The 18,175-nt window shown below is 46.3% G+C and overlaps 1 protein-coding gene across 2 annotated transcripts in view; it reads left to right on the forward strand.

Annotated features, from left to right (window-relative positions):
- Positions 1-18,175, forward strand: part of SCML4 (Scm polycomb group protein like 4) — a 70,481-nt gene continuing 52,306 nt past the window's right edge. Inside the window, exons 1-2 of one of the 2 annotated variants that reach the window (XM_050316349.1) lie at positions 1-210; positions 891-1,051. The gene's annotated coding sequence lies outside the window, so the exon portion shown is untranslated. The remainder of the gene's footprint in view (positions 211-890; positions 1,052-18,175) is intronic. The other variant, XM_050316350.1, reaches the window with a different exon arrangement.

An 18,175-nucleotide genomic window follows, 5' to 3' on the forward strand; every position in this document is an offset into this window, starting at 1 on the left:
TCGAGTTTTCTGCCTGTGCTGAATGCATTAGTCTAATGAGATGTTTGCAGCTGGAGAGCTGAGCTGCTGGAGACTTACACTATGCTAAAAGACAGGGAGAAGATGGCTTTTGCTGGGATCTCTGTGATTGTGCTGAAAGTCCTCTGCCCTTTGGGTCCCAGTGCCTGGTCTCTCTAAAGACTCTGCTCAGTGTTTTAGCCTAAGCAATAGGTAAGGGGAAAGCATGCTTCTTCTTTTTCTTCTTCGTCTTCTCTGCCTGGTGTTTGTCATCCAGCCTTGTTGGAGCAGTTCTTGTTCTGCCTGTCTGTATGTGGTAACTTTGCAGTTCCTCAGTTGGAGACTCTCTTTGCCAAAGCACACCCTTGCTGAGCCCTGGGAGCAGTTGGTGTGAGGAGAGGGGCAGCAGATCCGCCTGTGCTGCCGGCTTGTGCTGTGCGGCAGCGGGAGCATGTGTGTGTGTCTGTGTGTGTGTGTCTGTGTGTGTGTCTGCACGAGGTGGTGAAGACTTCTAACTGCAGAGCACTCTGCATGAAGTGTGGCTTCGGGCTTTTCCAAAAAAGTGGGTTTGGGCGTTGTTTTTTTTTTTTTTTTTGCTGCCAGGTAAATGCCTCTTCCATTTTAAAAGCCACTTATGTTGCAATATACATAGCAAAGAGTATTTACATCACATATTCTGGGGTTTAGTATAGATCATAGAGCAATGAGCTTAATTATAATCTCCTCATATCTTCAAAGCAGATGGTTAAGTTGAATTTTTATCCTTAACTGAAAACTGTAGGGAGTGATACTGTTTATACGCTGGGTTTTCCCTTCGAGGCTAACAGGCATCTTGCTTACGAGAGATGCCGAGGAGCACACTTTAGCACAGTTGTCTGTGTGTGTCTTTTCAGGTGTTTTAAAGCTAACTTTCAGAGAGGACAGAGCACAGGGATGCAATGTGTGAGGGCACCTGGCTAACCCTGACGGTCCCTCCTTAGCTCTCAAGCCCCTGCTGCCGCCCCAGCCTGCAGCCTACCACTTGCTGACAGAGGGTGAAGTCCAGCGTGGTTCAGTGAGTATTTTTGCCTTTGAGATCTGGGCACTCTTCCCCTTTCCATTGCTGGTGAATGTCTGTGAGGGTTGGTTTCTTTGCCTGGGACTCATCTGGTGGCAGCGGTCTGGAAGAAAGAAGCTGCTTTTGGGTTTGGTGCATGCAGGGCGTGTGGCAGGAATAAAGTTAATCTGGCGAGCTGCAGAAGGAAAGTTGCTTGCATTCTCAGCTTGGAGGGGGATCGCTGTTTAATCCTGGGTTTATTTCAAAGAGGGTCATGAAGACATTTTTGTCAAGGGTAGACCAAGGTCTTTTCAAATTGAATTAAGGCACAGTGGAAGAGGTAAAGCAAAGGAAGGAATGTTGTTTCTGGGAGCAGAGCTGAAGTGTAAAAACTATCTTTGTGCTAGCAGGAATACTTAGAGCATCCTCCATCCCACTGTGCCATCAATCCCTAGTGCAGCTAAACACCAGGCAATCAGCTGCTGGTGTAAATCAGCGTAAGTTCCTTGGCTCCAGCCTCATCTGACACCAGCTGAGGATATGGCTTGGAGATTTGCAAATTCAGATTTTGGGATCTTATTCAGATGAGGTGCCTCCCAGTCCTCTCTGGGCGCAGGTGACTTTGTATTTTAATTCAGACATCACACTGATTTTCCCAATTAGGCAGAGTGCCTCTGTCCCATCATATAAGTTATTTAGCCAGTACACATGTTCTTCAGATTAGAAAGGCTGCCAAGGACACGAACTTTTTAGTGACGGAGTGTGGAAGAGGGACTGGAAAAAAAATCTACCAACAGGAAAAGTATACATGCTGAATGAGATCAGAAACTTTGCAGAAGGTATACCTTGAGAAACACTTTGTTGGTGAGCACAGTAACTCAGATGTTTCTGTTTTGTGTATTGGAATTGTTTAGATCAAGTACTTCCCTGTGTTTTGTGGAGAAGGGTAAAAAGAGGCAATTTTCTTACTTGTGCAATCATTGACTTACCATGAGCTTTCTCACCTGCTGGGAACACATGACTATACAGGTGCTGGTTGGTGGCTATGAGACCTAGAAAGAAGAAATTGCAATGGGAAGTTTTTCCCTCAGTTCCATGCTTGACACAGAAACCTGGGGGCTTTTTACATATTAAAAAGAAAAAGTATGAAAGAGAAACATGATATAGCACTCGATCATGGTATGTGGGACACCTTGAACTTCAGGAGGCTGAGATGTGACCTTACATAGATGTCTCCCCTCCCTCAAAATGTAGGTAGCATTTTCCCTCCCTCAAATGTAGGTAGTATTAAAAAAAGGGGAAAAACCCAAGATGATCACAGGTTGCAAAGTGAAGCCACAAAGTGGGGTGTGGGACAGTTGTCCATTCAAGCCTGGTAACAGGAGACAGGCAAGCCCTGCCAGCTGGGCTTCTGCCCCCTCCCTCAGCCAGCGCTGCTGGAGGGAGGCAACTGAGAAAGGGCCTCGCTGCTGGGATATTGTCTGCCCTCGGTGGGGATGTGTCCATCCTCCTCATTCCTGGCTGTGCCAGGACCTCTGGCATCCTTGCAGACTCCCCCAGCACCCAGCCCTGGTAGGAGCAAACTGAAACCTGATAATAGAAAATGGGATGATTTAATTGAATCACCAAAGTTGAACTTCAGTGATTCTTGTGGGTTCCTTTCGACTTAGGATATTCTATGATTCTAATTCCCCAGCATCACCACTTCTCAGTGGGCTCTGCCCAGAGGTACTCCAGGGCTCCTTTCCTCCTGCAAACTGAACTCACATCCCTAAGGCTAGCCTGTATTCCTAGCACTACTTCGGAAACTTCTGGGGTACTTTATACGGGAGACTGAGGCACTCCTCCTGTAAAAGGTGGGAAGCCACACATGCCTGTCAAATAAATATGAAGCATAAAAGCACAGTTCACATAAGGAAGACCTTCACGAAACAGTTGATGAGAGTAAGACAGCAACGATTTCTGTTAAAAACTGAATGAAGCAAAATGTCTATATTTGATAACGTGAAGTCAGCAAAGTCCTGTTATCCTCAGGGGATTTTGGTTCACTTTCATAAAGTATACTCAAAAACCACATGGCATCAGAAAAAAAGAGAGAAAAATATCCCAATTTCATAGAATCCTGCTCTACAGAAGTACTTCTCTAGAGCTTTAAAACGGTGCAAAGGAGTCAGCTTTAGTTACATAAAACACTCCCAGCTGAGTTCTCCAGCTGACCATTAAGAGCAGGTGCAGCATTTAACAGGTGAATCTCCCCACAGTGAGCATGAACAATAATTGGTTTACTTATGCAGAGAAAAATATTCCAGGCTCACCTTGCAGGGAAAATTTAATTACATGTATTAATTCTGTCATAACAAGTTGCTTCATGAGGAATTGGTTTCCTGTACAAAGGAAGCAAAATTTTATCTTTATTTAGCTGTATATTAAAAAAGAAACTTCATTAAAAATTATGTGTCAGGAGATTACACATTGCTCTGCCAAACAGAATCGTGATATATGGGTGCACTAAAGGTACTGGCAAATTTGCTATTGATTAATAAAATTGAAAAGAATTTATAATCTAATCTAGCATCTTTGTACCAAGTTTTCCTATGGATGAGGATGACTAAATGGAGAAGAGGCAATGTGCAGTGAAGGTGAAGTTATAATTTACTAATTAAAGATTTAAACTTCTGATATTCTCTTTTTTTAATAAAATCTCATAAAGATGATGAACCTGTAAGTCATTCATTAAGAATTGGCTGTTCCCTTTAGGAACTAATGTAAATTTGGCCCAAATAAAGGATTGCCCAGAGAGAATCCGGATGTGTAATTATGTTCCACTGAAGGATGAATAATTCCTCCTGAATTGAACAGTTTGCTCTTGCCCTGCAGTTTATACCGACCCCATCTTTAAAGGTGATTCTCATCATACAGAAGAAGTGGTACTATAAATGCTAGACTGTTTCTCCCTGCCTAGGAGTTTATTGCTCTGTTCACTTTGGGTATGGGGTGGAAAAGATGGGGGTTCCTTCCCAAATCAGTTGGCAGTGTGGCCAGGAATATGCCTCTGGTTTCTTGCTCCTCTTACCCGGCACGTGCATGGATGCCAGCGTGCTTAGCACGCGAAACGTCAGACTGACAAAAACATTTGCAGGACCCAGCTGTTGCTCTTGTTGCTTCAGGTATTCATATACATGTGGATCCCAGGGGTATTCCCTGGCACTTTCTTCATTTACAACGTGCGTGACTGAAATTGAGCATTCGGAGCTGTGCCCTAAATTTCTCTGGGTGCTTTGGTTACCCTTCTCCTCGCAGAGGGTCCGCTTTCCTCTGCATCACGGCATGCACAGACCCTGGGTGCCCACGCAGATCTGCTGCAGCTGGGGGCAGGAGGGAAGGGGACTGCACTGGGTGCAGGGCAGAGGGAAGGCTAAGGTCTCACTCCTTTGTTAACCCTGCCCTGGCATGCCGGCGCTGCCCACCTTCCTGTCGCAGTGCTGCAGCTCCCAGATCCCGGCTTGGGAGATGAGCAGCTGGCTAAGGCCACTTGCAGCTCTATCCCAAATGCATGCCGGTAGAGATATATTTTTCTCTAGATCTGGAAGTGAAGCAGTGCCTGGCTCTCTGCGTTTGTTCCCAACAGGTGTGGGTGGGGTGCTGGGCAGTAGCAGCAGCTGAGCTGCTGGATTTCTGCTGGCACCTGTGAAGGCTTTGCTTTCCCATGGAGAGCTACAGAGGGGTAATCCCATGGCACATGAAAGGATAGGTGTTTCCTTGTGACACTGTCCATGATTTCAAGAAATTTGTAAAAAATCAGCTGTATTTCTCTGAGTCATGCTCCTTGGACGTGAGAGCAAGTGTGCATGTGCCTTTTGCTGTCAGTTGGGTATCTGAGAGCTGCCCTATCTCTCTGTTAGAAAAATACCTTTTTCTAATGCTTGCTTCCATCTCTCCATGTCGCTGCTTGTGTGCTAGTGGTGTGAAGGCGGTGAGACAAAAACGTGTCATGTTTTACTTGGTGGGAGGTGCAGGGAAGGTATGAGATGCCTTCTCCTTTCAGCCCATCTTCCTGCAGGTGTCACCTACCCAAGCTTTCAATGTGAGTGCTTTTTCTTTGAAAAGTGATTTGGATTTAATGGTGAGGACATTTAGGACATTAACGGTGATGACAGGCTGTCCCCTCACCTCAAGCCTTCCAGGGCAGAGTCCCAACAGGCAGTTTGCCCACAGCCAACAGGGCTACCTGCAGGCTGCAATGAGCATTTCCTACAAAGAAAGACCTCCAAAAATAGCTCCCTGGAGGAAGATGCTGCCCTGAGACATCTCTGAGCTGAGCAGACTGGCTGTGCAAGAGGCTCTTGGTGGCAGGGTGCATTAGTCCCTTTCTGCTAACAGGAGGAAGCTGCCATTTCCCCAAAACACAGGATAAGTCCTTGGTGACCTGAAAACCTCTAGGCAGCATTAGCCCCCAATGATTTCTTCCTGCCTGTCTGCCTGCCTGCCTGAGTGCCAGGTAGGATACCATGGCCAGGTAGGTTTTAACCCAGACCTTGTCTTGTGACACGGGCAGATTAATTGAGAATTATGATAGTTCTCATCCCAAGAGGCTCCAGCAGGTGTTTAGGCACTCTATAAACTCCCAGTCTGAGGAAATGTGTCACTCAAACACCTAGCCTATCAAGGCAGGAGAGAGGAAAGGTGGGAGTGAGACCACCACTGGTCTTGTTAGCTGGGTTGCTACTTCCTGTGCCCTTGGCACAAAATCAGTGTCTTGGCTACTCTCTGCTCCCTGAGGTGTCTCCCACTGCTCTCTGGCCCCACAGTGCAACCTGAATTTGGGGCAGAGTGGGCAGGTCTGAACCATAAGGCCAGCACAGCATGCCACAAGAAGCACTGGAGGCTCTCCTGGGGAGGCAGCAGGGGGGCACAGCAACACTGGGAGGGGCACAAGCTCCTTTGTGGTGGGGGCTCCATTTTATAGAGCTGGTGTGTAAAATGATCTGATTTCCAAAGTATAACTGGAGGTTTGCAGCCATCAGCACCCTTGGGCACTGTGAGGAGAGAAACATAACTGGAGGCAGAGAGCAAAGATTTGGGAGGGGTCTTCAAACCTGGTCATAGACAACACTTGGACAGAAGAGATTTTGACAGGAGAGGCAGGCACTGAACAGCAGAAAGGGGAGCTCTATGGTCTTAGATAAGGGCAAACCCAAAAGGCAACATTACAAGAGGAGATTTCATATTAAAGAACCCACGAGATTGCTTGGGATTGTTTTGGTTCTTTTTGTCTCTGCTATAATTTTTGTTTGAGGCTGAGCTGCCACTGTGCCTGGCCACCCTGAGCTGTCCTTCCAGGCAGCCAGGCAAGGACAGTGGTGGTGCTAGCCTCTCTGTCTCGGCTCACACACATAGCTATGCAGGGAAGATGCCTGCATACCCTCAATGCTGTGCTTGCAAACTTGGATAGATCCAGCAGGTCAGAGCTGACATGGGGATTCTGGAAAGACTAGGCATTTGTTGGCAACTCCCATGAAAAACCTCACAGCACCAGTAGGGTTGCAGCCCAGTAGACGCTGTGGAGTCTAATGGTGGATAAGGTCTTTCAACATATGTATCTGCATATTTCCATGAGCATGTATGTGCATGGGAACTATCCTACTGAACTGTGCGATATGGATAGGGAATTTTTCCTTGTTTTCCATCTGAAAGAATAAAGAAGTGAATCAGTTTTACTTCATTTATTACCACAAGGAAGAAATGTCTCGTGGAGGACACATCCATTTGCCAAGGTGTCCTAAAAATCATATGCAGAGAACTGAAGGAGCACTTCAGTAATACTTTATCTGATGCATTTTTAAGATCTGTTTTCCATAGAATATGTCTGTTCTCTGTCTTAGAAAAGTGTAGACCTGGGCTTTTGTTTTACAAATGGCCAGTGCAGATTCTCAAGAGAACATCTGTGAGAAGAAATGGCGAGAAAGGTCTCCCTCCTCTTTCCTGCACCAGATGCCATTAAAGGAAAGGCTCACATTTTGGTGCTAGGACAGAGGGAGTTGCAGTGGTTGGCCTATCTTTTCAAGGTGAGCATGTTCCCTTCCTACAGCTGCTGTAGGAGGCAGTGAGTGAGCAAGCCGGGATGGGGCATGGCCCTGCCCTGGTCCCTAGGGATGAAAGGGACTCCAGTGCCACTGGCAGGCAACAACAATGCAACAAATAGCCTTTCAATGCAGATGTGTAGTAAAGACACACACACAGAGTAAAAACACACAGAAGAGACGCCTTCAAGGAACTATTTATGATCATTATTTATGTATATGTGGAGACTCAGTACCCTTTTCCCCATTGCCTTAAAAAAGTGTTTACAGCATTTATCTCTTGGCTTCGACTGGCAGCCTCCATCTATTTCCCTTTAAACGATGAATGAGATGTGCCTAGTAACTGTCTCTTATGGCTCAGTAAATACTTGAATTTATTTGCATATTAAGTTGGCCACATTTATATTGCGCTCACTAAATGCAGCAACACGAACTACTACACAGAGGAGGCTCGTTGGCCATTAAAGTGCCAAGGATTTACGTGAATGACTCCCTCTAACATTGATGGAAGTTATCTACACAAATCGCCTTCCGATGGGGGAATAGACCATAATGTATGTAAATACATATTACTCACTGTTGCTTACTTATTCAAGAGGATGCTCAGCAATCTAAAACACTGTTCTGGTGTTGATACTTGACCAGTTTTTCTCAAAAGGAAGGAAGAGAGGGTGCCACTTTTCGTGTAGGTTGTTGTGCCTCATCTGAACTGGCATACACTCAGAGGTGGCTGCAGTCCCTCAGGCTTCAGTGGGACACAGGAGAAGGAAGTTTTGTGGAGTTGAGTCCTTGCTGAACTGGTGTTCCTTGTGGGAGTGGGGACAGTTCTACTGGGTGGGATACAAAAGCTGGGAGAAGATGGGTTCCTCTGTCCCTCCTAAGCTCTCAGTGCAGCTGGGTGAGGCATTCCCTGTTTCCCGCCTGAAGACCCTGCTGCATGCCCCAATGCTTCTACCTTTACTCTCTCACTTGGGAAGCCCCATTGGTGCAGCATGACTGAGCTCTACCCATGTATGCTGTGTATCTACCTTCCCCAAAAATTATATGTCCCTCTGCAACATTGGGAGCTTTTCTGCCAGCTGCCTGGAGTCCTTGGGGGCTGCTGGACTGGCCCAGCTTCACTGTGGAGGCTGCAGGCATGGGCAAGCTGTGCTTCAGGAAGAAGCTGGCTTTGTTCCACCTCTGCATAGCTCTTCCCTGCCTGTTCTGTCTGTGTGAAAGGCAGCAACATGCCTGGGGGGTGCAAGTCCTGCTGTGCCCTTGGCTCAGCTCAAAACCCTTTGTGCAGTAGGGGCAGGAAGGGCATGCAGTGAAGGCTGAAGCTGAGTGTCCTCAGCTGGGAACTGGGGCTTCTCTCTGGCTTCCCTGCAACACCAAGGAGAAGCACAGTGGCTTTGACTGAGTTTCACAGGGAATGTCAGGAAGCCAATGGCACTGAAACTGAAAATCTGCAAGACCCAATGAAGTGGATCTGTGCTGTTTCTCAGGGGACATGTGTTAACCCAAAATTGTCCTTCCTTTCTACAGCTCCCTGTGCCCAGCTTGCCTCCTGTGGACCTCTGCTCTGTTAGCATGGAGCACGTATTGCCTCCAGGCCGGGATGGAAGCTGTGCTCTTGGCTTGCTGGCAAGGACTGGGACTGGGACTGACACTGGGCAGTCAAATCTCAACTGCAGTTGTTGTCCCCTCAGCTGTCTTGGATTTGGGAGAGCAGTGAGGCGAAAAACATGCTCCCAGCTTTCTGGCTACACTGTCCTCCTTGCCAGACCTCCCTCATCAACACTGACACTCTGTGTAGAGCTGAGCATATTCTTTTTCCTATTGGCAGAAAAGACAGAAGCCTCACGTGGGTAGATGTGCCACTGTTGCCCTGCTGCTCAGGAGGCACCTAGCAAGTCTGAGAGCTCAGGGATATTTATCACTTGTTGCTTTTTCCTTGGTTGTGTATGTTGGGCACACCCTAATATGTTGTGTTCCTCATGGGGTTGCTGTAGTTGTGTTAGACCGCTGAAGTTAAGGTAATGCAAATATCCTTCCCTCTCAGAACAAGGGCTTTTTTGGGCGGTGCTAAAGGAAAACCAGAAAACACAGCTCTTCTTTACATCTGACTAGATGCAGGCAAATTTGCTCTGAAACAAAAAAATCAAGTGATTAGGCTAATGAGACCGGCCACAATGTTGCTATTTCAGCCCACTTCCCGTGCAGACCCAGCTACCTCTCCCAGTTCCTGCCTGATGCTGGAGATGGGCTCATTGTCTGGCATTACATGAGACAAACCCCAGCACCCTCACCTTGGACTCAGGGCTGGGCAGCAAAACTGTCCCTCATCCCAGAGCCTGCTGGGAAAACCCACGTTTTGATAAATGCCGTTCTGCTGCTGCAAGGCGCTTAGGCACTGGGGCATTTGCTCTGTGCAGCTCAGCTGGGTGGGTAGTCACGTTTTGCCCTGTCCCTGGATGACTGCAGGTTTGTGTATTTGCTACATGAGCACTCAGGAGCTTGTGTATGTCAGGGAACTCTGCAGCAGACCCGATAACCTCCTGGTGGCCTGTGATGGTCCTCCAGGATGGCTGGCTTTGAGCTGTGCGGTATGGGGAGAGACACGTGGGAGAAATCTTCAACCTCAGAGACATTTTTCTTAAAAAGAATATTAGAGATGGTAAAATTCCTGTAATCTCAGGTGTTTCAGAACTCGTATTAAATTTACCTGCCATCGCTGTTACCTATGATTTCTAATTCAACTGGGAGACAATACTGCAAAAATTATGATTGATTTTTTTATCCGTATCCATTATTTTGCACACTTGGCAGTGTCAGCCTCTGCTGACAGCAGGGACCAGTGCTGAGGTCCCAAAGAGACTCAGTTCTTTGTCTTTGTTGAAAAGAAAGATCTGCTCAGGCAAGCTACCATTACCATGTCAGGGCTTTTATCTCTCTGTCAGTGTAGATCATGTGGAGCAAGACAGTCTGTCCAGGGAAGGGCTGATGCTTAGTGGTGGACTTTGCAGTGCTGGGTTAACAGCTGGACTTGATGATCTTGAGGTCTTTTCAGATGATTCTAAATGATTCTATGATGCAGTCATTTATTTACCTATGTGGGCAGTAGGCTGCCATACGACAAGAAGAAAATGAAGGGTGATAGGGGCATGTGATCTGGAGGGAGGCACACAGGAACATCTTCCTCTGTGAAAGGTGGAGAGCAGGACTGATTGAGACTGATTGAGTGATTTATTCTAATTAATTTGGAGGCTGGGGAGTTCTCCTGAACTCATTAATATCTAGCTCCACAGATACAGAGCTGTCATGCAAAGGGACATATGGGAGGGGATGATGAGCACACAGCAGCCCATCGTCCTGCCTGGGTGAAAGCTTCAGAGCAGGCAGGGAGCTGGGAAAAGAAAGACATGATGGCCCAGCCCCTCTCAGTTGCTTTTGGGGACTTGGAGCATGACTTGGCGAGTGCAGATGACAGCGAGCCCTGTGGGAGGTTGTCCCTGGGGCCAAAGAGGGGAAGAGCTTGCCAGAGAAGGCAAAAATTGCCATGAATGCCCATCTGTGTGCTGAAAGGCATCACATGAGCTGGCTGTCCCAAACATCACGTGAGATTTCGTGATAGATAGGTCCGATGGCAAACAGGGCTGTGCTTGCCTCTCAGTTATTTCTGCCATCAGTGCCAGTATGCAGGTACATGTGAAACCATGGGGGCACTTGTGTCTGGCACTCTACCAGCTAAATGGAAGTGCAGAGGAACTGGAGCTGGAAACTATGGTCTTGCCGTGTACTCAGCCTGTGTCCTAGGCTATGGCTGCAGTCTTAATTACTGCTTGATAAAAAAGTGTTGCAAGTCAGAAATATTTTAATTTTATATTGTTAGTAAGTCCAGGAGACAGTGTACTACCTTTTTTTTTTTTTTTTTTAGCAACAAATAAATAAATAGCAACAGAATAAATAAAGTCAGCCCCTGAAAAAGTCACATTTGCCTACAGTCACAGATTTTTATGCTAAGTTTGGGAAAGTGAAAAGCCTGACTCTCTGGACCTGCTGCCTGATGATTGCTAGAGAGGGTAGCTCAGGCTGGTCAATACAGGTGTGTTAAAGCATCAGAAGAGAAAAGATGCATTGGGAAGGTCAGGAGAGGGTGCTCCATAAGGGAATGTGAAACTAGAGGAAAATGGAAGGAAAATGAAATGAATTAAGTCTGAAATCCCTCCAGGTATTCAGGAGGCTTCAGTCATCATGTGCTATGGGTGGCACCGTGCCACAGCACCTTGCAGGCTCCTTGCAAGTGTGGAAGATCTCTCTGAATGAAGTATGTTAAAATTATCTGTTGTCAGAGATGGTAACGGAGCAAAGAAATATTGCAGGGAAAATAGGATAAACTCTGAGACAAAATGGCTTCAGACAAAGAATTTGGGGCATAATGATGACATTGATTGTGTTGGATTCTGTAGGAATTACAACACAAGAAAATAAATCTGACTTTGGGTTATAAGGTGCAGAGGGAGGAGTTTTCAGCAGGCCACTTTGCTAGTTCTATTGTGGGTATCTGAAACACAGCCAACCCACTGGCATTTAGAGACTGCCTTGGATTTTCAAGAGAGATGCAAGTAGCATTTTAATCTGCCTTTTACTTTCCAATCACAGAGATTTCACGAAGAGACACGTACTAATTGCCTAAAACACTGTACTGCCCCAAAGACCTTATAATCCTTCCATGAGTGATGTGGTCACACACACAAACAATAAAAAAGAATGACTTACCTCCATCCAACATCCCCATGCCCTACAGAGGTGCAGGCAGAGTGAACTGTGACCTGCAGATATTTTATCTGTCTCATAATCACTTGTGCTTTCTCACTGGCAGAAGAAAGGGATTAAAAGCCAAAATGTTTTATTGAACAATTTTGAAATGACTTTGCAGGGAAGTGATGTGCCCAGGGCCTGGAGGTGCTTATGAAAGCTTCTGGATTAGGAAGATTTGTGGGATGGGGAACAGAATGGTCTACCCTTCTGGCCAGGGCTCATGCAGGCACCCTGAGTGTTTCTCATTGAGTGCTCACTGTGCTTGGCAAGTGTTGGAGGGAGGTCTCCCTTCCTGAGGGAGGACAGGTGCCACCAGTCATGACTGTGTGCTGCTTCTCTAGTGACTGGTGTATTGGCACAGTCCTCAGACACCGAGCAGCTCCCAGGGCCCCTGCTGTCACTGGGTATGGAAACCTCTGTGGTACATTGGAATATTCTGCAGTGCAGTGGGTGGCTGTTGTCAGTCTCAGGCTGCTGTGTGTCTCCGCCTGTGCATGGAGACACTTCTGCCTTGGCAGCCCCGGGTATCTATCTCTGTAGAGCTGTGATGAGTTATCTTCATTACCTGAATTGTTCTAATTAGTTAGAAGACATGTAACCAAGAATGGAAGACATTGCCATTCTACAAATTTCTTGCCAATTTTGCGACACAGACATATAAAAATGACTACAGCTCAAGAACCAGTAAATAATTCAGTTCATTGTGGAGAAGAAATACCTGCATGCAGGGGATGAAGTCTTCCCCACAATGTGCTATTCTGAAGGCTCAACTGTACTGCAAGAGCATATATGCCTTCTGCTAGTGCTCTATGTCTGCTCTCACCAACCACTGTCAGAATTACACAGGGGCAAACTCTGTGATTAGTTTCCATAACATGCCTGAAAGCTTTCCATTAGTTGCCCTTGGATCTGGTTTGAAAGTGTGTCTTCTACTGACAGGCACTTGCAAGCACAAACCAACTGAAAATTCATTCAATGGGACCTTTCGTCTGGGTTGTGTGGTTGTTTTTTTTTTTTTTTTAAAGAACAGCAAAAGCAGACATTTAATCAGTACAATTTTGCAAAATCTGTTGCCCAAGGTATGCAGACTCCAACACACAAGCCAGCTGGAGAGGTTTTGCTCTGAATATTGAGTTTCTAGGTGATGAAAACAGGGTTGTTGCCAAACACTATGTAAAAATCATCTAGAAAAAGAAAATGGTGGAGGGGGAAATGGATGAAAACAGCTCGGAAAAGTGAAGGATATATGTATTTATTTAGAAAGCGAATTACAGATATAATCAAATGGGTAAATTTTACTCTAGGGTGAAGGTGGATGCTTTAGTAATCAGCCCCACTTAGCAAAGCTTTGCTCCCCAGTCACAGTGAGCCACTCCTTGTTAACTTGCTGCATGATATTCCCATGCTTCAGTCTTAGGTCCAGAATATTTTGCAGTTTCCCAGCACCTTTTTATTACAGATGTGTCCGCTCTGCATTTTGAGTGCCACCTGCAGCCTCCCCCAAAGAAAGACAGATCCAGTGTCGAGGCAGACAGCGAGCCTGAGAGTGGCCAGAGCTCACCTTCCCCAAGAGGGGTGTGCCAGGGCAAAGTCACAGCTGATGGCCTGAAACACCCCCATCACCCTCTGCCAGTCTGCCCAGTGGTCCCTTAGGCACCAGAGTTTTTCTGCTGGAGTGGGAACTAGGCAGTGGGGTGACTGCTAGTTCCCAAACAGTCCTGGGTAACACAGCAGGCACTAGCAAGTGATGCACATGCTATTCGTGTTCCCGAACTTAATTAATAAATTAATATCCTCTTATTTATGCTGTCCCATTACAATGCTAAAATATGTGGTTTGAGTATAAATGTATCTCTCATGTGTGAAGTGGAAGCTTTCAGCATCTTCAGAATCTGTGGTCCCTGGAGTCACTACAGACAGAAACATAAGAGCTACTCCAGTTTATGCCAGAAAAAAAAAATGAATCTTTTATAAGTATTATTTCTCAAAATGTAATATAAAAGTGCATCACATCCCTAAGGAATAGAGTTTACTTTATGTGAGAAATATGTGAAATTCCTGCCCTCTGTCCAACAAAAGATATTTCCCTATTGACTTTTGTAATATCAGTTCTTCAGATTTAGGGGTGAATTTATTTCTTGGGACAGATATCTGTGGTAGGAACATCAGCTTGTATGTACTATCCAGTCAAGTGTGTTGGTGTTGGTGAGAAGTCATCACAGAGCCAGTGGCTGGCTATTACTGCTGGCAGAATGGGAGGCAGACCATGGGATGGTGCAGGAGCAGAGGGACCAGGCATGGCTGCTGAGCAACCCGGGTTCCACAGCTGCAATATCACTTGTGTGCAGCTGGAGAAGGAGTGGGCTGCTTCTTCAGTGCTCAGACTGCCTGGAGAGCATATTTTAATGGTAAAGGGGGGAAGTTTATTCCAAAATGGGCACATTAGCCCTGGTGATTTCATGTAGTAGACATAATGAGGTAAGGAAGGAAGAATGGAAGTTTTATCTGATATTTTGGGCTCAAGAAAGGTGGGGAATGATGGCAATTGTAACCAGGATGGGGGCTGTCTCTGTGTTAAAAGCATACTTACTTGACAAAGTAATTGAGGATGGTAGTATGTAAGCCATAATGAAACACCTAGAGTAGCACAAGAAGCAAGAAATACCAGCACAAAACATCCAGACCATCTCAAGTTGTTCATTATGTCAATTTTCTCTTTTCCAATACAAAGTTTGCTCATATTTCTTATTAAACTGAATCTCAGGAAGGCAGGGAGTTTTTCAACTTATTCCAGTTTCTATGCTTGTGATTCTATCTGTTAATTCCAGATAATTTCAGGGACCAGCCCAGGTTGTCTCCCTGGAGCTTCCCTTCTCCAAGTTGAACTCTCTCAGCCTGTCTCCATAGGAGAGGTGCTCCAGCCCTCTGATAATCTTTGTGGCCCTCCTCTGGACTCTCTCCAACAGGTCCATGTCCTTATGTTGGGCCCCAGAGCTGGATGCAGCATTCCAGGTGGAGTCACACAAGAGCAAGAGTAGAGGTGCAGAATCTGCTCCCTTGACCTGCTGGTCACACTGCTTTTGATGCAGCCCAGGATATAATTGGCTTTCTGGGCTGTGAGCACACATTGCCAGCTCATGCTGACTTTCTTCTCAGCCAACACCCTCAAGTTCTTCTTCTCAGGGCTGCTCTCATTCCAGCTGTGTTGACTGCACCACATAGCTTGGTGTCACTGGAAAACTTGATGAGGGTGTTCTCAATCCCACTGTCCATGCCACCAACAAAGATCTTAAACAGTGTCCACCTCAATACCTACCCCTGAGAAACTCCACTCATCACTTGTCTCCACTTGGACATGGAGCTGTTGACTGAGGCTTTTTGAGTTCAGCTGTCCAGCCAATTCCTTGTCCACTGAGTGGTCCATCCATCACATCTATGCCTCTCAAGTTTAGTGACAAGGATGTCATGTGGGACAGCATCAAATGCTTTACACAAGTGCAAGTGATTAAAGCGTTTGTCTTCTGCATAAGACAGAGAAGATCAGAAAGAAACCAACTGCATTCAAAAGAGAGGTTTTTGCTTTCCCTACTAGTCTGAAAGTTGTAAATAAATAAGATATTGCTTTGTGTGCCTGTACTTCAGGAAGGTTAGCTTAACTGCATGAGGTCCCTGGTAACAAAGCTAAAGGCAGGAGAGGTGTTCTGGAAAGCAATCTATAGTGGAAAGCAAGGTGTGTGATCAGAAACCAGTGTCTCAGCTAGCAATGGGTTGGCTGAATGTGTGAAACAGGACCTGCTACAATACAAAGCCTAATTTAAATTTAATTGCTGGCTCAGAATCCCAGCCTTGGTTTTATGGGCTGAACATTCATGTATTTTCAGAAAGATTTGTTCCCGTGTCATATAATTAATTACTTAATGACAGACATACTGGGCATCTTCGAATCTCCAGCACTTGCAATTTGAGCTGGGGAAACTGAAGCTGTAGAGTCTTGGAGTGGAAAACCATACCTGGTAGTTCAGGGAGAAAAGAATGATGTGCTCTGCGTTACAGTCCTTCCAGTCACTGGAAAAATCACTTGGTCCTGACTACAGACAGCCAGAGGCAGGGTAGCAGAGAAGCAAGTGGAGGTTGATTGCAGCCTGGAAAGGCAGCAGCTCTCCAATACACCTCCCTACATCCAGAGGGCTACTGGTGAGGGAAGCAGGGTCTCATGAGACACCTAAGCAGGAGTGTAATGGCTTGGGGAGGCAGTGGGGAAGATGACCTACCTCCTTCTGAAACTTTGCAGCCTGTCGGCACCAAGGGCAGAATGCTCAGATGAGGTGGGGAATGTAAGGAGATGAAGTGGAGGCGGGTTGATAGGAAGATTTGGCAAACAGAGCTTGAAAGTCTGCAGGAGTATCTACTTGTGTAATAAATACTGAATTTATAATCCTCAGCCCTCAATCTGAGATCTCCATCCTGCCTCTCCAAGGTCACAGTAGGAGTGTTATACAGCTCCTGAACTGCTCCCCCAGCAGTCCACTTCATTTTACCACCCTCAGGATTTGAGGACAGGGAATTTTAGAGGGTATTTTTAGCAAAATGAAATGGCACCTCTCCATACACAGATGCTGAGGCAGGAGGTATAAGGATATTGAGGGGAGGGATCCAAGTTCTTTGCTGGGACCTTGTCTTGCAAGTGATAAATTGCAGTCTGAGGCAAAGTTCTGCAAGAGGAACCCCATCCTCTCCTGCAGCTCCTTGAGGTGGAAGACTAAGTCCAGGAGTGTTTTCCTTGTTTGTCTTCAATATCAGAAGTGTTGATACTAGCTCCACACAAGAGAGAGAGAAGGAAGGAATTGCCTTTGCTTTCTCCTTTCTTTGTGCACATTTGGCTTGCCCACCTCAGCAGAGTGACCCTTGCCACTCACGTGGCCTTGTTGCATGAATTTTTCACATCTTTCCTTTGGTGCTCTGCCGGTGTTCACTCACTATTCATAAAGTTTCATTCCCTCGATTCCCCGCTACAGGCTACTCATCTGCAACAAAAACGTCAGGCCAAATGAAGAAAGGTAAGATCAGGAGGCGAGGCTGGCCTCGGCTGCTCCTGGGGGTCCCATTCTCACCAGGGTTTTCAAGTTCTTCTGGCTCATTAAGCAAACCTGAGTGAGAGAGGGCACACAGATACTGCTCTACCTGCTGTCACCAGGGTGCTATCCTTCAAAAGAATGCCTCCTCAAGGACAGCAGTGTCACTGCTGCTGAATTTAACTTAAAAAAATAATCAGGCTGTAAGAAGACACGAGGAACCATTTTTTCTTTCTTTTGCTCTTAGTAACAAGAAAAGGTGCAGATACCATCAATACTTTTTGTCTGGATTTTGAAGAATCCTGTGGTTTTTTTCCTACTAGCTCCCTGCCTCTTCATTATGCCAAGATGGTGAGAGAGAGAAGAGGGTAGGGTACAGCTCTGGACACTGCTCAGTCCTTTCCCACCCCAGCACAGCGACTGAAAATACCACTCACACTCGGTAGGACCTGCTCTCAGCAGCGGAAGAGCGAGCCTGCTGCAGGACCCCTTCTGCCACTTGCAAGCCTGGGGCAGCCAGCGAAGCACCTGTGGCAGAGAGGTTCCTGTTTTGCTGCACTGAGACATGTTTGACAGAGTAAAAAGATGTTTTCTTCCTTGAAGTCAGTTTGATTTGGATCCTGTGGCAAATGACAAAGCGCTATGCAATTGCAATTGTACTGTAACATTCAGTGCGTGTTGGAACTGGAGAACTGGAGGTAGAAAGGGCTGAAACCCACTACAATGAGAAATGTGCCATTTCCTGAGAGTAAATAGCCAAGCAGCAGCGTGACACCCATGCCCAGACTGGCTGCTGCCAGTTCAGTTCCCATGAGGCAGGACACAAAGTCAAGCACAGCAATTAAAAGAACAGCCCCAGGTAGTTTCCTGAGCAGAGGAGAGAAGGATGATTGTTTTTCTATAAATTGGTGACCTGTAACTGCCTGATCCTGGTGTCTGAGAGGGTGTCAGGTCTCATAAGGCCTTTTCTCAGCACAGAAGCTTTTATATTGTGTATTCTGCTTTCATTGTCTCGTAAGAGCACAACTGGCGTCTCACAGCTCTGTCTTTTACACATTTCCACCACACCTGCAAACCTTTGCACCTCTTGTCTTTGTGCCCCACCAGGTCTATTTGAAGCCAATCAACAAGTCCAAAAATGAGGAGGGAAGGAGATCATGAATTTGTGAATACATGAACTCCTACTC

This window comes from Myiozetetes cayanensis, unplaced genomic scaffold (genome assembly GCF_022539395.1).
Source record: "Myiozetetes cayanensis isolate MyiCay16 unplaced genomic scaffold, myiCay2020 scf2-11, whole genome shotgun sequence".
In the NCBI taxonomy this organism is placed as follows: Eukaryota; Metazoa; Chordata; class Aves; order Passeriformes; family Tyrannidae; genus Myiozetetes; species Myiozetetes cayanensis.